The 24,234-nt window shown below is 43.9% G+C and overlaps 1 long non-coding RNA gene across 2 annotated transcripts in view; it reads right to left on the bottom strand.

Annotated features, from left to right (window-relative positions):
• LOC128853016 (uncharacterized) overlaps nucleotides 1-24,234 on the bottom strand; it is a 376,001-nt gene that overhangs the window by 184,997 nt on the left and 166,770 nt on the right. The window contains exons 3-4 of one of the 2 annotated variants that reach the window (XR_008451224.1): nucleotides 14,316-14,524; nucleotides 12,878-13,045 (exon numbers count right to left, since the gene is read on the bottom strand). This is a non-coding gene — a long non-coding RNA (uncharacterized LOC128853016). Of the gene's footprint in view, nucleotides 1-12,877; nucleotides 13,046-14,256; nucleotides 14,525-24,234 lie in introns of both variants that reach the window. The other variant, XR_008451223.1, reaches the window with a different exon arrangement.

A 24,234-nucleotide genomic window follows, 5' to 3' on the forward strand; every position in this document is an offset into this window, starting at 1 on the left:
ACGTTTCTGTATGATGATGGGATATTCATCTTCTTGGCTGAGTGTTTGAAGAGCTGATGAAAAGCGATGTGCAAGAGCTTGGTATTTCCAACATTTGGGCACAATTAAGAACTAAAAGTGGTGAAGAGCAGAACTGCACAGCACTCTTCCAGTCAAGAGGCTCTCTTCAACTACACTCTTCACAACGCAGAAAAAAAAAAATAATCAAAAAACGCGGCTAACAGCACCTGCCATGAGCATCAGTGCAGAGGCAACCACTGACATTACAGATGAGGTCCCACAATAACACAAACCCAAGTGGTAAATCCTAAAGCCACATGCAATACCAAAACATATTTTACTTGTTGGTATGTTATTCATTACTGCTGTAATCCTTCTGAGGAGAGTGATTGATTCTTGCAAGTACACCTAATACTGTCTTTCTTAAGATGTTATTGGAGGTATAGTTACTGAGCAGGACTGGGGCTGCCTTAGGATCAATTCCTGAAAGCACACCTATTATTGTAACAGCCTCTTACTGCCTAGTGACTAATGGGCTGAATGTTCTCAGGGGAAAGCATGTTGATTAATTACTTTAGAAAAGGCAATGCAATGGAAATTTGATTTCCCTCTCCCCCACGCTCATACTGCAACAGGGAATAAGGACTTTCTAAAATGATTCTGCGGGGATCTGTTATTGGAATTTAATTGAATGGAATTCAACAATTCCATTCTTGAATATCTGTCCATGCTCTGATTCTGCCCATACTTTAGATAATACTTTTTTCTTTTCTTTTTTTTTTTAAGATGCTGAAAAAAACTGATGTTAAGAAAATATCACAGACAGAGAAACTGTCCCCACTGTAAACAGTGGCACAGCACTTTCCCATTATTTCAATTTGTAGTTTGTTAGGCTGTTCCTGTCTTTAGGGACACTTTCTCTGTCCTCTGCTCTGGCTGACTCACGTTGCATGGAATGTCATGGGAGAGGTTAGAGATGCCATCAAATCGCTGCACCTTCTGTTCAGTCTCTCCCTGAATCTTACAGCAAACCGTGTGATTACCTTTACCAGGGACAAAACCAGGAGTTTAATTTAAAGAATCTTCTCACCTGCAAAGGGCTATGTTCTGGCAGATAGGGACTGCATAGGAATAGAGTTGAGGGGCTTTAGTAGATAAACCCATAACCATAGGAGATTGAAATACAGAAATTTCATAAAAATAGAATCACAGAATCACTACATTGGAAAAGACCTTTGAGATCATCAAGTCAAACCGTATCTGTCCACTACTAAATCATATCCTGAAGCACTTCATCTACCCGCCTTTTAAATCCCTCCAGGAATGGGGATTCAATCACCTCCCTGGGCAGCCTCAACCAGTGCTTGAGAACCCTTCTAGTGAAGAAGTTTTTCCTAATGCCCAGTGCGAACCTTCCCTGTCGCAGTTTGAGGCTATTCCCTCTCGTCCCAAAAAAATAAATCATAGAATGGTTTGGGTTGGAAGGGACCTCCTAGAGGTCACCTAGTTCTAGAGGTCACCTAGTTCTAGTGACTAGTTCTAGAGGTCACCTAGTCCTGCAGTGAGCAGGGACATCTTCAACTCGATCAGGTTGCTTAGAGCCCCATCCAACCTGGCCTTGAATTTTTGTACGGACAGGGAACGCAACAGTCAAATCAGGGAAAACAAAACAGTTAAAACATTCTAGGAGGAGATCAGCAAAGAGCAACAACGTAGAGAAGCTGCACCCAACCTGGTATGTTAGATTGTCACTCAAAGCAAGCACTCAAAGCTACTGCATTCTGACAGCTCTGCTACAGCAAGAGGCAGAGAAGTGGTAACGAATAAGCAAAATCATCTTCTCATACCATCTCTCCATTCACTGAACTGACAGAAATGTAAACTGTGTCAGTTGTGGGCAGGAAAGAGACAATTAGAGGAATTCCACCTCCAGTACATAAAAAGGAAAAAAAAAAATTCCTGCTGTCTAATTTCATCAACAGTTTCCTAGTGAATGATCCCCCAGCGGCGTCAGCACAGCAGCATTGCTTGGAAATAAGTTTCTTGATCTCACAGAATATCCAAGTTTCTCTCTTGTTTTCAGGAGGATCAGCTGCAATATTCAGAGCGTTGTGAGTGATACACGGTGCGCTGAAAATAAAAGCGCGATGCATTATAATGACAAAGGGCATGCTCAGCGTGAAGCACTGATCAGCTGGGACCTCCTGACAATCTATCGGCACAGCGGGCATTCTGTACTGGCACAAAACTGCCAGAGTTTCTCGCGGAAGGAAATGGAAGTTTCTCACTCTTGTGACTGGTAACTAGCACAAGCCATCCAGGGAGAAGCAAAGGACTTATTCTGCCATAGAACAAGGAGAGGAATGGAAAGACTCCTTTCTTCCTTTTTCACCAGAAAGGGCTCCCTCCCTCCTAGCAAGAATGCTGTTTCCAGTAGCAATTCATTACTGGAAAAGGTGACAACTATGTACTATGTTGGCACAAGTTTTTTTAAGCTGAAAAAGAGGAGATTTATATGAGATCTTAGGAAGAAATGCTTCACAATGCGGTTGGTGAGACCCTGGCCCAGGTTGCCCAGGGAAGCTGTGGCTGCCCCATCCCTGGAGGTGTTCCAGGCCAGGTTGGATGGGCCTTGGGCAGCCTGAGCCAGTGGGAGGTGTCCCTGCCCATGGCAGGGGGTTGGAACTGGGTGGTCTTTAAGGTCCCTTCCAACCCAACCCATTCTGCGATTCTACGATGACTCATATACACTGAACCAATGTGACACACTGTGTTGCAGCACTCGGGCTTCCTCCCATCAGATTACATCACTAATGAGTTTAACAGAAGGGACCTCTCACAGCTGAAATTTGCCTTCCAAAGCTTTTTTTTTTTTTTGAAACAAAAAACCAAACTCCATGAGGTTGCTCAGAGCCCCATCCAACCTGACCTTCAGTGTTTCCAGGGATGGGGCAGCCACCACCTTCTGGGTGACCTGAGCCAGTGTTTCACCACCCTCAGTGTAAAAAATTTCTTCCTAAGACCTAGTCTAAACCTCTCCTCTTTTAGTTTAAAAACATCCCCTCCTGTCCTATTGCTACAGGCTCTGCTAAAAAGTTTTTCCCCATCTTTCTTATCCGCCCCTTTCAGGCTTAACAACTTCAGCTCTCTCAGCCTCCCTTCGTAGTGAAGGTGTTCCAGGTCTTTGATCGTATTTGTGGCCTCCTCCAGACCTGCTCCAAGAGGTCCACATCCCTCCTGCACTGAGATCTTCAGAGCTGGATGCAGGGCTCCCGGTGTGGTCTCATCAGAATGCTGTGTTAGATGAAATCCCACAGCAATTCTTTTGTGAAGTGTACATACAGATCACTGCTTGTCTGAGCACTCTTGACACTCTTTCATACTTGGATCCCAAAACAGTGGCCTGGCTACAGCACAATACAGATATTAAAGAACTGCCAGGGAGGGGAGAGGGGGGAAAAAGGGAGTAAGCCCAAATGCTGTTGCACTTTCTCTCCTTTTCCCTGTGGATTTCAAAGATGTAGTTACGTACCACTATGCTTTCCAAAGGAATTGATGCTACTTGAAGTTTTTTGGTCTCCGAGACAGAACTGTAGGAGGGTAGGATAGCGCCATCCATCAAGACAGAAATCAGTGCATCCCCACCATGGCAATCCTATCCAGACTGATACAAGAATGTAAATCCAGATCCCATGAATGACTGAGATGGACTCATTCCAGTGTACAGCTCATCATCATTTCTATATCCTAACTAATGAATAACTGATACGATATGAATCCTGCAGTAATATTTTGCAATGTATTGTTCGTGTTGTCTGAAATACGATGAATAGGATTATCTGGCTGTTGTGTCCCTGGGTCTCTCTCAGTAATTATAATTCTCGAGAGGATCTTTCAAACAGTCACACTTCTAATGACGCACAAAAGATGAAGCTTCAAGTTATTTTTCCCTTAAAAGGGTATCAGCATATCTGTGCTACTTCATCAGACACCAGCGCGAAGGATGGATAAACAAATTGTTTGAACTGACCCCCAGCACACTTCACTTCAATCAGCAGAAAGCAGAGAAACCATTCAATTGGCATTGAATTGCAAAGTCTCATATGTCTGTCTTTCACAGTGGCACTGTTGCTTCCTCAGCAGCTGCCCCTTTCCTCCACCTATGCTGCTAGAAAGTTCTAGGAGACATTTCCAATTAAAGGGAGCAAGGCAGGAACCAGAAGCTTTGCAGGAAACCACCAGAACATTTGATATTATCCTGAATCAGAAGGTGGGAAAGACAAATTTACAAACGGGATGGCAGCCAAACAACAAGAAACTACAAATAAAAACTGAGGAAAAAGATATTCCAACTGAAATGTCACCTGCTGTAAATATCTGCCCCCTCTGTGGTGAGTAACATGGCTCAAACAGCATAAGCATGAAACAGGTAGATGACAGTCCAGGGCCCAAAAGCTTTTGCCCATCTGATTGTAGAACCATAGAATGGCTTGGTTTGGAAGGGACTTTAAAGATCATTCAGTTCCACCCCCCCTGCCATGGGCAGGGACACCTCCCACTGGCTCAGGCTGCCCAAGGCCCATCCAGCCTGGCCTGGAACACCTCCAGGGATGGGGCAGCCACAGCTTTCCTGGGCAACCTGGGCCAGGGCCTCACCACTCTCATCGTGAAGAATTTCTTCCTAATGTCTAATCTAAATCTTCCCCCTTCCACTTTTAATCCACACCCTCTCATCCCATCACTCCATGCCCTCATAAAATGTCCCTCCCCAGATTTTTTATAAGCCCCCTTCAGTACTGGAAGCTGCTCTGAAGTTTCCCTGCAGCCTTCTCTTCTCCAGGTTGAACAATCCCAACTCTCTCAGCCTGTCCTCATAACAGAGGTGCTCCAGTCCTCCGATCATTTTTGTTTCCTCCTCTGGAACCAATCCAACAGTTCCATATCCTTCTTATGTTGAGGATGCCAGAGCAGAATGCAGGACTCCAGGTGGGGTCTCATGAGAACAGAGCAGAGGAGAAACCCCCCTCCCTCGCCCTGCTGCGAGGGACACGGTTGGTTTCTGGGCTGTGAGCACACATTGTTGGCTCATGTTGAGCTTCTCATCAACCAGCACCTCAAGTCCTTCTTCACAGGACTGCTCTCAACCTCGTCATCCCCCACCCTCTGTGAAAACAGCAGATTCCTGATGACAGCAATCTCTGCTCTCCAATCCTGCTGAGCACCAGAAGAATTACACCAAACACTTCTCTGAAAGCAACTTTGCTAATTACTGTACCCCTCACAAGAAGGTTAGAGAAATGAGACCGGGTTTAGTGGTGGGCTTGGCAGCGTGACATTTACAGTTAGACTAGATGATCTTAAAGGTCTTTTCCAACCTGAACAATTCTGTGATTCTATAAAATGTGAGGCAGCAATGGGCAGGCTATCCGTCACATTTAAAGAGTGCCTACAATGGAGAACCACTCCATTACACACCGAAAAAGACTCTTTTCCCTACCAGAAACTTGTATCCCTCAATCACTTACATATCTTGTTTTACTTTAAAAACTAAATATATCCCTGAAATGGGAAACTGGGAAATTAATGAACATAGCATGACCAACTTTTGATCTCTTTAGTTTAACAACAAAGCCATTCTCCTTTTTGCTCAACGCTAATTGTCTGTAATTCCTCGAAGCAATCATACTCACATTGTTTACAAGCATCTTGAACATCTGGGCATACATTTGATTTCTCATTCTGCTAGTCAGCTGATTTCAAGTATTCTTTTCTCCTGTTACATCCTCACCACTAAAGAACTTTTGGTGGCACGTATAAAGACCCCGGGATTATCACGGAGTCACAGAATCACAGAATCACCAGGTTGGAAAGGGCCCATTGGATCATCGAGTCCAACCATTCCTAACACTCCCTAAACCATGTCCCTAAGCACTTCATCCACCCGTTCCTTAAACACCTCCAGGGAAGGCAACTCGACCACCTCCCTGGGCAGCTGTTCCAGTGCCTGATGACTCTTACTGTGAAGAATTTTTTTCTGATATCCAACCTGAACCTCCCCTGATGGAGCTTCAGGCCATTCCCTCTTGTCCTGTCCCCTGTCACTTGGGAGAAGAGCCCAGCTCCCTCCTCTCCACAACCTCCTTTCAGGTAGTTGTAGAGAGTAATAAGGTCTCCCCTCAGCCTCCTCTTCTCCAGGCTAAACAACCCCAGCTCTCTCAGCCGCTCCTCGTAACCCTTGTTCTCCAGCCCCCTCACCAGCTTTGTTGCTCTTCTCTGGACACGCTCCAGAGCCTCAACATCCTTCTTGTGGTGAGGGGTCCAGAACTGAACACAGTATTCGAGGTGCGGTCTCACCACTGCCGAGTACAGAGGGAGAATAACCTCCCTGGACCTGCTGGTGACCCCATTTCTGATACAAGCCAAGATGCCGTTGGCCTTCTTGGCCACCTGGGCACACTGCTGGCTCATGTTCAGTCGGCTGTCAACCAACACCCCCAGGTCCTTCTCTTCCGTGCAGCTCTCCAGCCATTCTTCCCCCAGTCTGTAGCGCTGCATAGGGTTGTTGTGCCCCAAGTGCAGGAGTCTCAAAGAACAATCTCTAAACTATATTTCAATGCCTTGAAAAATCCTTACTAATGAATAACTTCACTATTTTCTCCAATACAGTCAAGAAGTGCGTGAACATGACGCAATGAGACACAACGTCACAGGCAGGTTTCAGTGACAACTGACACAGCCCAAATTATCCCACCAGGTACAACCTCTGAGTGCAGCTGCAGATTAAAAAGGTTGCCTAGCATCGTTGAAAAACTTTAATCTGTGATGCAGATGATTAACATTCATTATTATACATGCATAATTATAATATAAATGTGCAAATAGCTGCAAGACAAGCAGAGACACGCAATTTTGACCATAACAAAGGCAAAAGGTACATTTCTGCTTATCTGGATTTGACAGATTTATGTAAGGCAGAGTGATTTTGTGGGATGTTTGTGCCGTAGACCCTGCAGATCATACTGCTGATCTCTGAAATTAGTAACAAGCCACTACTGCTAAATTTAGGGGCAGGGACTCATATTTCTCTGACATATTTTGTCAAAAGCCCAGAGATGTAAGGTATTTATAGCTGTGCATTTCAGGCAACTTTCTAATTTAAAATAAAATTGAGAAAAAACACCGACCAACACTTAATCAAGAAAGAACAATGTCAGTTTTGAGCAAGGAAGATAAGACAGGTACAAAGAAAGCCATCTTTATTCAGGTTTTTGTAGGCATACTGTGTTTCCACTACAAGAAAAGCAGAAACTAAGTATGTTGATGTTGTATCCAGGTCCTGTTCCACAAGCTCTCCAACCTGGTGCGGTTTGGAGACAGAAAACAGCGAAATACTGTAGGTGAAAGACTGACAGCACTGGACACACACAGTGGTTGGCTATTCCCCTGCAGAAGGGCTCATGGAAAAGGACAGAACTTTCTACTCTGACCAGAGAGCACAATCTGTTATACAATAGCATCCTGCATTTGAAGGTTAGAGGAGAATACATTTTGACTTATTCAGCCAAACTGTGTGAAAGGGAATTTAGGGAAAAGAGCCGCCGTGTATGAACAACTATCTTCTGTCACCACCATTTAAAGTTGAAACCTTCAGTAAATATACAAACCATAAATTGCTTGAAGTCCAGCTATCTGCCTCTAAATTCTAGTTGTGCACGGTAACAGTTGATCCACAGGCGGCATTTGAAAGTGAGATTTTTTTCTTATTCACAAAATGATATATTGGTAAGGGCTGCATTCCAGTTCTGATTGTATCTAATCTTCAAGCACATTAGAAACAATTTCGGGTTGTGGTTCTGAAGTTTCTATTACTTCTGGCAATAAATCTCATCGTCCTTGTCTTTACTACAACATCCACACATGACAAATGAACACAGATTGTTCAGAGAGATTCGCCAGCCCGGCGCTTTCACACCTGCTCACCTCCCAGCTCCCTAATTTGCTGCACACATTGCACAGAGTTGTTTTGGAGGGGTGGGGATATGGAGGTGGGAACTCGTCAAGCAGCAGCTCTGAATGACGGAGTAAAGATACAGCTGGCTCAGATGGTGCCCACCTCTACCTCCAGCACAGGCAGCTTTCTTATCTCTAGAGAAGAGAGAAGAGGTACTGCCCCGACATAACAGCACCTACCAAGGTGTAATGGCAACACTACAAGCAAAAGAGAAGTTATAATTCCTACCTTGAAAGCAGACAATGAAGCAAAACAGGGTTTTTCGATCTCATCTCAAACACCTCAAAACATCCATGACCTCATTAAGGTTGCAGCCTCTAGGTCAGGAACTGCTGCCTTAAGGGACCAGAGGCAAGGGATGTACTTGGCATTTGCTGCTGGTTTGGAAGAGAGGGGCTGGGCCACAAGTCACTCATTCCACAGCCATCTCTATCCAACCATAACAGATGCATCTACAAGGTCACATGTCAGAGGTACCCAGGCTCTGCATTGTTTTTACTACCCTGCTTTGCATCCACCAAGTCGTCCTTGATTGCAATGGCAATTTGGTGTCTAGTTCTTCCCGCTATATTGTTCTCTCCAGGACACAGCGTGCTGTCAAGCTTGGGTGCACACTGTTCAGCATACTCATAAGTGATTTGAAAACAAACCGAATGAAGGTCGGGCTTGTTCAGCCTGGAGAAGAGAAGGCTCTGAGGAGATTTATAGTGACTTTCCAGTACCCAAAGGGGCTACAAGAAAGCTGGAGAGGAACTGCCCACAAAGGTTTGGAGTGATAGGACGAGGGACGATGCATATAAACTGGAGAAGGGCAGATTTAGGCTCGATATAAGGAAGAATTTCTTCACGATGAGAGTGGTGAGGCACTGGCCCAGATTGCCCAGGGAAGCTGTGGCTGCCCCATCCCTGGAGGTGTTCAAGGCCAGGTTGGATGGGCCCTGGACAGCCTGATCCAGTGAGAGGTGTCTCTGTCACACCTCATGTTAATGGCATGAGGTTCAACAAGGCCAAATGCCGGGTCCTGTACTTGGGGCACAACAACCCTATGCAGCGCTACAGACTGGGGGAAGAGTGGCTGGAGAGCTGCACGGAAGAGAAGGACCTGGGGTTAATGGTTGACAGCCGACTGAACATGAGCCAGCAGTGTGCCCAGGTGGCCAAGAAGGCCAATGGCATCTTGGCTTGGATCAGAAATGGGGTCACCAGCAGGTCCAGGGAGGTTATTCTCCCTCTGTACTCAGCACTGGTGAGACCGCACCTCGAATACTGTGTTCAGTTCTGGACCCCTCACCACAAGAAGGATGTTGAGGCTCTGGAGTGTGTCCAGAGAAGAGCAACAAAGCTGGTGAGGGGGCTGGAGAACAAGTCTTATGAGGAGCGGCTGAGAGAGCTGGGGTTGTTCAGCCTGGAGAAGAGGAGGCTGAGGGGAGACCTTATTACTCTCTACAACTGCCTGAAAGGAGGTTGTGGAGAGGAGGGAGCTGGGCTCTTCTCCAGAGCGACAGGGGACAGGACAAGAGGGAATGGCCTGAAGCTCCGTCAGGGGAGGTTCAGGTTGGATATCAGAAAAAAATTCTTCACAGTAAGAGTCATCGGGCACTGGAACAGCTGCCCAGGGAGGGGGTCGAGTCACCTTCCCTGGAGGTGTTTAAGGAACGGGTGGATGAAGTGCTGAGGGACATGGTTTAGGGAGTGTTAGGAATGGTTGGACTGGATGATCCAATGGGTCCTTTCCAACCTTGTGATTCTGTGATTCTGTGATTCTGTCCATGGCACGGGGTGGAACTGAATGATCTTTAAGGTCCCTTCCAACCCAATCCATTCTGTGAGTCTACGGTGAAATCTGGCAACAACACAAAGCTATCTGGGATCTTAAAGGTAAAGACTGAATGTTGCAAAAGGACTTTCCAAGACTGAACAAATGTGGAAACAATTAGAAAATTAAATTATATGTAATGAAATGTGAAGTCATACACATGGCAGAAAACAATTCTAACTTTACATATATAAGGACTTGAAGTCACTACCACCTCTTAGTGCCTTTAAGTAATCTGATTGAATTAGCAAAAGAGACAAAAACCCAAATAAACCAGACCTCTCTCCTTGAACACCGTCAAGTATGGAAGTTCCTGCTGCAAACACTGCAACTGCCGTAAAGCTTACAGGGGTTCAAAATAGACTGAGTGTATCAACAGAAAAGCAATCTAATGTAGATTTAGAAAAACAGAAGACACTGAACTTGAAATTGCTGAAGGCAGAGAGACTATTCAGTGAAAGCTTGAGCAGGGCAACACTGGCAACACTATCTTACAGGCTGCAAACAGTGCCCACAGCAGGTGATAAAGTGTTGGGGGAGACAGACTTTGCCCAGCCTCCTACAGCCACTTTATACCTTTGGTCCTGCTCTTCCTCACTCTTCCGTCTTTTATGTCTTCCCCCTTCCCTTTCCACAATTAAAGCTTCTCTGTACGAGGCACATGGCCAACAGGTTCTGGCCAAGGAAGTTTCCACGTGTTTTACAGCCCCTAACCAGTAAAACCCATTAACTGTATGAGGGTCTTTCACAGCTGCTCCCCTCTCTCTCTCTACGTGAGGTTTTCTAACTGTTTCTGTAAAGCCATCTTTCCTATTTTGCTTACTTACACAAAGAAGACACAGTAATCTTTCATTTTCATTTCCCAATTATCTATTTTCTGCAGCCTGCTAATAACTATAATAAGACACATTCAGCCAAGAGCATCTACTTAATGCATGGATGCAAGTTTTAATACTGGCATTGCTGTAAGTGGTATTCCAGTGGCACTGCTCATCCAAGCGGAGGCATACGAAACGAGCAGCCTTACCCTTTACTTGATGAAGCAGCTATAGTTTAAAGAAAGTAATTTGAACACTTAAAATTGTTATTTTTCAAAAGATAACTGTGAGATAGCAAAAGACAAGTTCTTAAAGGAGTAATGAAACCAGGGCTAAATAATGCTTCTGTACATTCCATTGCTAAGAAGGGGTCACTGCAGAGGCAACGCAGCTCTTAGAAGTACACGTTCTCTAACTCCCTATTCCACTCTGCACAAAGATCATCCCGGGGCTCCATGATCTGAATAAAGAGGGTTTACTCTGCTTCTTGGCAGCCCTGTTTCGCAGGCCAGGGAGGAGCAGCACGACTACAACCACTTGCTCCTAGCCCTGTCCTTTGTTGAGGAAGCTCATAAGAACTGGAAAGAAGAGCTTGTAGGAGCGATGAAACCATAGTATTTTTGCAAGCAACCCTTGAATTTCTCGTGTCAGTTGCAGGAATAACCAGCCCTGTGACACAAATGGGACATGCCTACTATGCTGCAAGCCATTACTCTGGCACCGGAAGGCACAGAGATTCCTTCCAAAGCATAATAATGCAGAACAAGTGCATGGCAGCCACATTTAACACATTCTGCTGCTCTATTCTCCAGCTTTTAAGTGAAGAGGCAATATAAAGTAACAAGTATCATGGAGTATATTTGAAACCACGGTAACTGTGTTTAACAGGATAACCTAAGTTAGTGTGCAGTCATTATCTTTAAAGTAACACTAGCAGGAATCCAAAATGAATGGAAATAAATGTGGCTAGTTAAGCTTTGTCCTGCTACAAACTCTCTGCAGGAACACAAAGGATGCAGCAAACAAAAGAACAGACACTCAGGGTCCAACTGTGGAGTTACCTGACCTTGTAAACTTTACTTTCCAGTGGCTAATAGTAAATTTTTACTTATTCTTTTCTTAAGGAAAAATAAAGGGTGTTTATTTCCCTGCTATACGCTCCAGCAACCAGCATCTGAGGGAATTTTAGAAGCCATATCCGGATCGTCAGGCTTCTTATCACTGATGAAAACTCTCATCCCTGAATCTGTCAGTTAATGTTTTAAATCCATTTCCAGTCCCCTCAACAGCCTTTGGCAAAATTCCACAGAATCACACAGAATCACAGAATCACAAGGTTGGAAAGGACCCATTGGATCATCGAGTCCAACCATTCCTAACACTCCCTAAACCATGTCCCTAAGCACTTCATCCACCCGTTCCTTAAACACCAATATCTCCTCTTGGTTTGTTTCAAACCTGCTAATATTACATCAGATGCGCTTTCTGATTTCTCTACTGTAAGAAACACCATCTCCCTATTCACCTGCAGCACTTGTGGCAACGGAGATCTCTGTCCTAAGTTCATCCCCACACTTCTACAGCTGTCTCTGTTTATGTAGCATCTCCTAAAACATACCATCTTTCATGTTTCTGAGGAGGCGTTTGCACTACTTTGAGCTCTCACTCTACTGTATCCAAGCCGCTAACACTTAAGTTGTAGATGGAGCCAAGCATGGTAGTTCTTGCGTTCAAACACACCCCTCAACTTCTCTGATCTCCCAATATCAAATCACTCCTGAAACACAGCTGAGAGGACAGAGCTTATCCTCAGACTGACCTGCAGAGCAGCACTGACAAATACATGTCGGCACCATTCATTCCAGAAAGAGGAGCAAGGGAAATCTGTTCCTTGGTTTGCTCCAAAGGCAAGAAGGGAAGCGCTTCTAGGAGAGTCATGCCACCGCACTAGAGAATGATGCAGTTTCAGAGGAGCTGTGCTTCATTTGCGCTGGCTTTCTTAAGCAATTGCAGATTTATGCACTTGTAAGACATCCAAAGACAGTAATTGTTTTTCCTCAGCAGGTCTCAGAAGATCAAGGTTTTACCTGCAAGTAGGAGGCCAGTGAAGCTCTCACACACATAAAAGTTCAGGCTGTATTTGTTTCCCAAGACTAGGCAGTGCTCATTAGACAAGATTAGATACCAAGATTAGACAAGATTATTTTAGCAAATGGGTGAATATTAACTCACCTGAAGGCAGCAGCCACCGTTCAGACCGCAGACAGTGCCCATCTGTAATAAAATGAAGTAGGATCACTTCCTTTTATCAGAATAACTGTGTCCTTTGAAATCCTGGAACCGTGAAGCTTTATCAAAGGGGAACTCACTGCAGGACCAGGGCCGGGTTCCGGTTATTACCTAGGAAAAAGGAAGAAATGTGGTATTTAGAATCAACTTTGCTTCTAAGTTTAGCACAAATCAGTAGCAGCTTTTTCAAAATTAATGTGTATTTTATTTAATAGAGGACTTGAAAGGCTTGTATGGTTTCCAGTAATGGAGGTTTTTAAGAGCTATTTAGAAGCAGAGTCCCCGCATTCAAGCAAATGCCTCAGCTTCTCTGTCCCTAATCCTCCCAGTACAGGCAGAAGTTACTCAAACACGGGCATTTTACAGAGGGATGGAAAAGATTTCTTCCAGCTTTATGATTCTGCCACACAGGGAATTATAGGAAACTACAATGAGGAGTGAACTCATGACAGGTCTGGCAACGTACATGAAGAGTACTGTTTAAATGGGAACATGTTTCTTGAACAGTCAGCATCTAACACATTGGAGATGGAAAAAAAGTAAACACCAATAATATTCAGTCAAGTCAAGTGTGCAAGAAAAACTCTTTGTTCTTTGCAGAGTGACTGGAGAGCCAGGATTTTTACTGCATCAGTGATACTGATGGGTTATATAAAAAATATAGAAATTCAAAATTAAGTACATAGTACAATAGTACTGAAGTGATAAACTAGCAACTTAATAGTAATGTAAAACCATAAAACTGATTGTTCACATTTAACGATAGAATTTTTTATATCACAATTCATTCTGCACAAAAGGGCAGGAAAAAAAACAAAAAGAAAAATTCCACTTGGCATCTTAACTCAGCTTGGGTTGTGCTGTTGATTTAAACAGAAGGCTGTCGTGGCCAGCTAGGATTTTATGGAAAACTGACCCAGCATTGCTTCTTCTAGAAGCCCCAAAGAAAATAACCAAAGGCATCATATTCCAGCATGACAGATGTCATTTCTCCTCCCCAAAAGAGTGCTCTAACAGATAGCAATGTGAGCTCCATTACATTTCAGATGCATCTGTAATAAGAACACAGTATCTGAACACTGACTCTATAGGTATACTTAAGAGTGCGTGAGCTTATCATTAATGAATATAATTTCACAAATATGGTCCAACTTCAACATTTACCAGTGCGAATCCCTCAACAAAAATCAAGTGTATCTGCAAAGCTGCTACTTCACTTAAAAATATATTTGGAGTTTACACATCCTTCTCAAATTAAATTATAAATTCAAACCTAACTGGCTCGCTCAATCTGCACACACTGCATTTTTGCTGAAACTTACACTCATGGGCTACGTCCTCAAGCTCAACTTGGCTGACAACGGCTGGAGGAAAACCGCACCTGCTCAGTGCACTTGGGTGGTGATTCCCGATGCGCCCAGGCTGGCAGACCTCCTTTACGCAGCTTGTGACAGCAGCAGGGAGCACTCCGAATCTATCCAAACACCCAAACTCTGTGAAACAGTCTGCATCAACGATGTCTGAAGGCGTCCTTGGCAACAGGCTCTCTGCGGGTCACCGCAGCAGATACGCACCACACCTGAACAGAGCCTACGTGGAGGCAAGCAGAGCAGAGAGAAACATCTATGTTGAAAGCAAACAAACTGACTTAGAGTCACAGAATCATAGAATAGTTTGGGTTGGAAGGGACCTTAAATTCATCCAGTTCCAACCCTCTGTCATGGCAGGGACACCTCCCACTGGCTCAGGCTGCCCAAGGCCCATCCAACCTGGCCTGGAACACCTCCAGGGATGGGGCAGCCACAGCTTCCCTGGGCAACCTGGGCCAGGGACTCACCACTTTCAGCGAGAAGAAATTCCGCCTTATGTCTAGTGTAAATCTGCCCCTCTCCAGTTTATCCCCGTTCCTCCTCATCTTATCCCCACAAGCCTTTGTGAACAGCCCCTCTCCAGCTTTCTTGTAGCCCCTTCAGGCACTGGAAGGTCGCTCTAAGGTCTCCTCGCAGCCTTCTCTTCTCCAGGCTGAACAACCCCAACTCTCTCATCCTGTCCTCATTGGGAAGGGGCTCCAGCCCTCCGATCACCAATTAAAAAACTAAATTGGGTGCCAAAAGTTTCGTGCTTTTAAAAGATCATTTTCTGAAATTCAGGTTTGTTATTGCAGTGACTTCAGTTGAGATTCTAGTCTATTTTATCTGCTTTTTTCTCCAGATTTATATATTTATCGATCCATTGAACAGCAGGCAGTTTTCAGAGTATTGGCCTGAATGAGGAAATCCAAAAAGGTTTTAATTAAGAAGATTACAATCCCAGCTCTGGCCAAAACACTCTCATTAAATGCCAGGATAGAAATGGCTTTATTGTACATAAAAGCTTTTCTTGAAACAGCAGCTCTGACATGTCCTGAAGTCACCCAACTTCACTCAAATAAAACTTAGTATCATTATTTTTAGCTTCCCCATTTTACATAGTCAGGATAGGGAAAGATTTTAAAGCAGCACGGGTGGGAATTCCAATTTTCTCTGCAGTGTAATGTAATTTTTAACTTTATTTTAAATTATTTTTAGTTTTAACACACCATTTTGGAGCAACTATTTGGAAAACCCTGTTACAGCATAGTAGCGACTGACTGCTGTATTAACACCAGCTGACAAACACAGCACCAAAGAATTCTGGAAATGAGAAGCACATATCTGCAAGCTTTGTGTTTCTTAATACAGGATATACTCTTCGCTTAAGCTTTGTACTGCTGGTGGGCACACATGTATTTCCATCAGTTTTTATATTTATATGCATATAAAAACTGAGGGGAAATACTGTATGAGCACCCACGATAGTATAAATATAAAAAAGTATGGCTATATGGACAGTGTATGTGCATTGCACATCTGATTTTCAAGCCATTCTTGTCACGTACAATTTAGAGAGATGACTTTAAAACCGTCCTGATCCCTAGATGGTGCTATTCGCTGCAGTAATGAGACAGACAGAGCTTATTACCAGCACACCCAGCACTTTAGGGACAGAAAATTATTTCTTGGTTCAAAATTATGTAAGTAGAATACAGATCAGAATAAAGCCATTTTGCATTATTTGCATTTGCTACATGCCTTGAACCTGAGGCTCATCTCATTTCCTGTAGGCTATAATAAAAGTAATTCCATTAAAATGGTACAAATGAAACCAGGATCAGGCATTGTCAGTCCACCAGGGAGTGCGGGCAGCAGCATTTCTACCATCCTAGATTAGCTTCATCCCTCTAAACACACAGCTGCACTCAAGCTTCCACATCTTCCCAGAAATAAGGATTAGGTACTACCTGCCGGTCCTTCCGCTTGCCCTGGCCTACGCCCCACAGCGGGCACTTTCCAGGGAAGCTGTATCAGCAAAGCATCCTGGCAGAGCTCAACAGGTTGCACCCAGTACTGCAAGCCTGGACCCCCTGGTCAGCTGAGATGGGCACTGTGCAACAAACAGACCGACAGACGTTAGCTCGGGGGCTCGTGCATCGAGCCCCGCAGACACAGCCAGCAGGATTTGGTCATCTGTTACACTGGCAGGATACCGGCAATGACTTCAGTCCTGGCAGTAGAAGTGCTCTTGAGCTAGCTTGCACCTCTCCCACCACATATAAGTCCACAGGATTTTCAGAGAGGTTGAAGAAAAGCCATTGATCTAAGGTGCGTTGGGATCTAAGGTGCATTGGGATCTGAGGTGCGTTGGGATCTAAGGTGCGTTGGGATCTAAGGTGCATTGGGATATAAGGTGCGTTGGGATCTAAGGTGCGTTGGGATCTGAGGTGCGTTGGGATCTGAGGTGCGTTGGGATCTAAGGTGCTTTAGGACCTCTGCCTTCTGCACACACTACCTAAGTGATTTTGGGCAACCCTTAAAACCTTTCAGGGTGGGATCCAAAGACCAACAAAGCTGGAAGGAGTTCCTCTGTTATGCTGAATCAAGTTTTATAGGGGATATTTTGCCTTCTGTTCTTTCTTCATGAAATGGGAATGTGCCTATGACTGCACAACAAAGAGATAAACCCACTATTTTTAAGTTTCTTAAGCGCTGCAACAGTGAATAAATAGAAAGACAAATGATTAAACATTTATTGTACTTTGTTCTGATTCTCTGCTTGTATAAAATGGTGGCTATATCTGCCTAATATAGGCATTTGTCTCCCATAAATGTAGTCTCTGAGGATCTCACAAACCTCAACGCTGCTCTAAAACTACCTTGGTGGGTTTTAGGGCTCCTTCAAGTGATTAGATTGACAGCATGGACGAGTAACTGCCTTAGCAGCGACAGATGCACTGCACATATCTTTTCCAATACACTTCATATCATACATTTCAGGCATTAATTTCTTAAATGGAAAATGGCAACTGTGATGATCTGTAGACAAAGCTTTAGGTGCTGTTGTGATAAATAACTGCTCGCCACTGCCTAACTGCCAAGCTGGCAATCTTAATTTGAACTCTACTCACATATAAATGCTTTAACCCACTGAACTTTATAAAGGTTTCAGAGATCTCTGTTCTGGCCTTGGCTTAAGAATGTAATTTGTCTTTACACGCTGGTATTTCCTAATAATCTAGCCTGACATTTTGAAAACCTCCTGAAGGTTTGTCATTGGAGATGAGAGCACCCGCATTCCTTAAGCGCTTCCAAAAACTTCTGGTTAAGTTATAAACTGGTCGTGATATGTAAAACTCTTGATGAGAGCTGTTTAAAAGTTCTTAGAGAAAGGGTGACAAATGTTAAGCCCACAAGAATTTCAAATCATAGAATCTTTTCGTCGGAGAAGACCTTTGAGATGATTCAGTCCAATTGTACCGTCCTCTACTAAACCAGATCACTGAGCACCTCATCTGCCTGTCTGATAAATTCCTCCAGGGATGGGGACTCCAACACTTCTCTGGACAGCCTGTGCCAGTGCAGGAGAACCCTTTCAGTGAAGACATTTTTCCTGATATCTAATCTGAATCTCCTCTGGTGCAATTTGAAGCCATTTCCTCTTGTCCTATCACTTCCTACTTGAGAGAAAACGCCAGCACCCTCCTCTCTACAACTTCCTTTCAGGGAGCTGTAGACAGTGATGAGGTCTCCCCTCAGCCTCCTTTTGTCAAGGCTAAACAACCCCAGGTCCCTCAGCCACCTCTCATAAGGCTTGTGCTCCAGCCCCTTCCCCAGCTCCGTTCCCTTTCCCTGGATGCACTCCAGTGCCTCAGTTTCCCTCTTGCACTGAGGAGCCCAGATAACTGAATTAGATGAGAAAGGGGAGTATCACGTTCAAAAACAACGGCTAGTATTATCCCAGCAAGGTAGCAGAAGGGAGTCCTTCATGGGAATGACACAAAGCGAGGGTGGAGGAAAGATCAGAAAAAAGTCACAGATGGTCATGCTCTCTGTACCTCCCTGTTTGTGCAGCAATTTTGGGTGGAAGGATAGGCAGAGGCTAAAAAAAAAAAAAAAAGCCATTACTCAGTTGGCACATCGCAGGTCATAATGACTAAAAAAAAAATCACCAAATGGACAGGCTAAATTTCAATTTCAGGAGGAAACCAAAAGATGCATCCCTGACCCAGTGGTTAATCCCTAAGAGATTTCAATTTTCTGCCTCAAAGAGTCAGAAAGCCTCTTCTAAGGAAAAGTCCCTACAGCTCTAGCAGAGCTGAATATGCTGCGTCCCACCTTCATTCTTGACCACCATCAAGCTTTTCTGCCACGAACCACTCCCACCCCCAAACACTCTCCCCCAGCAATCAAACCATCGGTCTTCAGCAAACATCTTACACTGAAAATGTTTATCTCTTGACCTTCAAGAGTTACAGATCACGGGCAGTAAGACCTCACCGTGGGAAGAGTTTGGCAACACCATTAGGCGATGTTGTCAGTCGTCCTACAGTAAGCGCCAGGCTGAAGGACCAGGAGATGTTTTCTATACAGACACATACATGTAACTTACAGTAACTCTAAGTCCTCCGAAAGATCAAGAACAATACCAAGCTCTTTACACATTGAAAAGACTGATTAATAGAGACCAATAAATGAGTATTTAAAATAACCAAGTTGCTGAGGTTACTTTAATTTTAGATAGAATAAAGCTGCCTGAAATTCTCCCCTTGCATCAGGCAGCCTTTGGGAAGCTCTATTGGCAGAGAGGCCGAAAACAAAGAAAGAGCTTCTCCTGATTAAAAGAAGCAACGGAAATACTTTTCAGTTTGATCCTTTGAGAATTATTTTAGACGCCGTTCTCCATGCCTTTTGCTGAAATCTCAGCCTTTAAAGGAATGCAATGACAATTCATTGCTAAATGACAATGGAATTCTTCTGTAATTGCACATTACATGCATCCACATTAATACAAGATAATTTCATTAGGGCTGTTACTATAATGAATACCAAATACAAAATGTGGGTCCAGAGATCATTTTCCTAATCAGAAGTACTGGACCCCAGGAACTTTCAGAGAATAGGGCTATTAAAATGTAAATAGTTTCTTTGAAATTCAAATTGCCATTTTCAAAAACAGATGTTCTTCTTGATCATTCCCTGCATAGATTTCCAAGAAGTGCACTCATGATTCCTAGCTGAAAATCAACTGGATATTAGAGTCAGAAACTCCTCCTAATTTACATTAACGGTTTCATTAGAATACATTGCTACATTTATCAGCTTGCAAATGGGAAAACTACATATTGATCACTTTTGATGAGGTAGTTTAAAACTAAGAAATAAGAGATTAGATTATAATGCATGCACATTTCTCTCAACCAGCCTAAAACTGGAAAACATCTGGTATAACCTAAAACCAATGGGACAATATACTATATAAAAGTGATACTTCAACACATCACTTTAAACCCATGGAGTTGAAAGGTACATAATGTCAACATTATTCTCGATCTCTTCAGCAAGGTACTGTGGGTCAGGAAGAAAATCTCCTATTGCCACAAGAAAGAGCAGGTTCAACTAAGGTTTCCGAGGTCAGCAATAAGTTCTAACAGTCAAAACCATGTCATTTCTGCATGGGACACACCCAGCTCATTTCTATAAGCAGGGGTACTCCAGCTGAAGCAGACAGCACACGGGGAGCCCACGCCATACGCTCTGTGTATCAACAGTTCCTGCTAAAAACCCAGCCCAAGGAGCTCCCTTTTTATGAAGTGACCCAAGACACTAAAATCTGGCAAAATAATTCTGTGGGCCACACTAAGACATGGCTCTGGCTCCCCGGTGCTTTTAGTCCATTATGTGTGTTATTTAATATCATCTGCAGAGTAATAGTTCTTTCAAGTTTTGCTTTTTTTTAAGCACTGCTTTTCGTCAGCATCAGTAATTACAACCCTCTAAGGCAATTCATCAAGAGTGACTTTTTATTGCTTGGCTTCCCCACCGGTGGAAGAACTGAGCTCCCAGTGACCTTTGGTCTGATCCTTAACATTCCTGCTGTTTACAGCACGGACGCTCCTGCAAAATAAAGTCTCTAACTGTGCCTATACACAGTATTTTGCCTTAAAGGAGAAAGGTTTGATATGGGTCCACAATCACCAGTTTTCTGTGCCCTAAAAATAACTTGAACCCCAGTCTCCATGGTAACAGATATCACCAGTGAGCCTAGCAAGTCTTGGTTATTTTTACTGACAAGATGAACAGGAAAACCATAAGGCTTCTATGAAATCTCTCATTACTGCCAGAGTCTTATATCTCCTTTAATCCTCAGTTAATGGTGTGCAGTAAAGAGTGCTAAGCCTACACGCAGCCATGTTTAAACACCAAGATCCTTCTTGTGCCACCACAGTACAACGCTGGAAAGCTAAGAACAATTCCCTTAAATCTTTCATATCATTAAAAATTGACCAAGGCATGCATCTGACTGCTCTGTATACAAAACGACTTTACAAAATGGAATAAAAGCCTCTGTAACTTCTTAGACTTGATGGCAACTTGCTGTTTCATGTGCTCTCACTTCATGAGAGTCATTCAGTAAAAATAATGGTAACATGAAAAGATTTCTCAACCGCATAAGAAACAGTGAGTTCAGCCCCAAATAGTGCCCTTCCGATTATTTCTTTCAAATTGAAATCGACTCCCTCCGTTATAGACCCAGACTCACACCTTTCCTTATCACAAAAGCACTGTGATTTCAAAGCGGTGAAGTTATGCCCTAGCTGCACTTGAACCAAACTCATGAACTCGCAGCCCAGGTGGCCAACCGTGTCCTGGGCTGCATCAAGAGAAGCGTGGCCAGCAGGGCAGGAGAGGGGATTCTGCCCCTCTGTTCCTCTCATCTGGAGTATTGTGTCCACTTCTGGAATCCTCAACATAAGAAGGATATGGAGCTGTTAGAACAGGTCCAGAGGAGGCTACAAGGATGATTCGAGCGCTGGAGCACCTCCCATACGAGGACAGGCTGAGAGAGTTGGAGTTGTTCAGCCTGGAGAGGAGAAGGCTCAGAGGAGACCTTAGAGCGACATTCCAGTGCCTGAAGGGGCTTCAGGAAAGCTGGGGAGGGGCTGTTCACAAAGGCTTGGAGTGACAGGGCGAGAGGGAATGGGGATAAACTGGACAGGGGCAGATATTGACCAGACGCTAGGAAAAAATCTCTTCATGATGAGAGTGGTGAGACACTGGCCCAGGTTGCCCAGGGAAGCTGTGGCTGCCCCATCCTTGGGGGTGTTCAAAGCCAGGTTAGATGGGCCTTGGGCAGCCTGAGCCAGTGGGAGGTGTCCGTGCTCATGGCAGGGCGTTGGAACTGGATGAATTTAAGGTTCCTTCCAACCCAAACTATCCTATGATCCCATGATTCCCAGCCCTCCTGTATTAACACTCCACATTAGGTCCTTTTTCTGACTGGTAGGGCAATAGCTCACCTCTCAGGTTGGATGCTACACTCCAGGATGCAAAGATGAAGTGCTTTCATCCATTCATGGCAATTGCCACAGCACCAGACTGTCCTCTGAGGTCTGTCTTCAGCACAAAGCATGTTCAGGTCTACTCTGCTATTCCATTTCCCTGTTTCCTCTCCAGAGAGGTCTCTTCACGCTGCAGGTTAGTTTTGGAGTCTGTGTACTAACTCATGGTCAGAGAGGGTTTCCTTCCCTTTCCTGGAGCCAGGCTGCAGTTCACAGACCCGGCTCTTGTGTCACTGGGCATGAGAGGAGCAACAGCTAAGGTCCTGGTCAGGTCCCAGCTCTCCAAACGCTCCCCTTTCCCAGAGGAGGGAAGCAGTTATGAGCATGTTTTCCACATGTCACTGTAGAGCTTTTCCACCACTGCAGCTTTCTGCCTGGAAGAGAATAAGCACCGGGGCACCGGGGCAGCCTCTCCTCGGTCAAAGGAGCTGCAGTATAAGGCAACAAGTGCAGATGTCCAGTTAAGATTAAGCAGTTGCTGAGCTGCAGGTGAAGCTTTTCACTCTGCCAGCAAAACTCCACAGCAGAATGCGATAGCAGTTCTCTTTGTTGTCTGGACAGTGTCTTGATAGCTGTTAAAAATGCAGATACTGCTTTTGACACTTCAGAACCCCTGAATGAAAGCTGTAGTTAGAAGAACCTGTGTTCTCATTTGGTTTGAACTGTATATACTATCAGTATTACTAAAATTTAAACAAGAATTATAACGCTACAGCTAAAATCTAATGATCCTCCTTAACACCAGCCAAAGTGACTAAACACTAAACAGCCACTGCATGCTGTAAAGCCTTGTCCAACTCAGTGGCATCTCAGAAGTTTCTTTGGAATCAGTAGATTCTGGGTACAGCTCTTCCCTTGACTCTGCACTGTTTCTTGCTGATGTTTAAAGTATGCACCTCTTAAAAAGCAGCATTAACGGGCATCAGCCCCCCAGTGCCGTGTCTCCCAGGCAGGGATCCTTGTAACACTAGTCTTCTTTTGAGACATCTCCCCAGAGAATGGCCTACGGTCATACTGTCAAAAGCAGGAGAAGGCACAGGATGAAGCTAGCCATATAATATTGCCCTCAGGAAGAAATACAATGATTTAAAGTCTAGAAAGATGTTATTTTCTAATTTTGGATCTCCAGCTCAAGTTTAATAAAAGCTCTCTGACTACACTCTGTGGTTTATATGGCATTCACAGGCAGAAGCCTCTGAACAAAGTCTGTCTTGGCTTTAAAGGTACAGGAACAAATCCTAAGGAAATGCACTCTTAATTGAGAGACACTGGGAGTAACTACTGGGGGGGGGCGCATTTTCTCAACTTCCCGAAGCATTAATAACTTAAAGATTTCTGAACAGTTGTAGGAAAAGGAATAAGGAAAGGGATAAGAGACAGACAAATGGAAAATTAACTATTCATCTTTTAAAACTGACTCACTTTTGCATGGGAAGAGCAGCAAAACCAAACAAGATATCACAAACAACCTAAAATGACCTACAAGATTTAATCAGCCTGTAACTTGTTCATTGCATGCACTTACACTATAATTCCAAAGGGTAAATCCCTTTTCTTAACATGCATCTGTGCAGCACTCAACATTGCAGGAGCTCCAGCCCACCGGCAGCCACCAGGCTTGACTGTAACACACATGAAGAGCGGCAGAGTCCCGAGCTTCTTCTGCCTCTCTTGGACTAAATGAAAGAAACCCAAGAAAGAGGCAATATCCTCACATTCCTACTCTTGACAAAAAAATATAGTCTCTGAATGAAATGAAATTTCTTGCATGCAACACTACTCACTATTATAGCTGCACAATTCTATCTAAAAAAACCCAACAAACTTAAATACCAAAACAGAAAAAAAAACCCCACCCAGAATATGTACTGTTTTCTTTTGGTTCCATGTCAATGAGTAGGTTGTATTACTTCTTAGTTTTTTTAAAAAGCTTAAAACTCATCCACCAAGCATATAGCAAGAAAGATTCATTGATCATTGTCTCTCAGACTGACAGCCAGAGGAGAAGAGGTACAATACACACTGGTACAATAAACACTTACTTAAAAATTTCTTCTGTTGGTAAATTGAAATGCTCGGGTGAGGGCTGTCACATCTGCCTTAAGTCCATTTCTATTATAGAATCATAGAATCACCAGGTTGGAAAGGACCCACTGGATCATTGAGTCCAACCATGATAAGCAATGCTTGTCTTTCTGTTCTGAATTCAGTCAATGATAATCCACAAAGTTTTTAATCTAAGCACCTCATTCATCATTTCTACATTATCTGAAGGTGCAGTCAAAAGCAGCAAAGAGATGCAATTAAAGCAGACGTGTTCTATATCTTCCTTTTAATGTACACTCAGCTCATTAACTTTGATGGGTGTCCTAGTGTGGGTCAGCTT

This window comes from Cuculus canorus, chromosome 9 (assembly GCF_017976375.1).
Source record: "Cuculus canorus isolate bCucCan1 chromosome 9, bCucCan1.pri, whole genome shotgun sequence".
Lineage (NCBI taxonomy): Eukaryota > Metazoa > Chordata > Aves > Cuculiformes > Cuculidae > Cuculus > Cuculus canorus.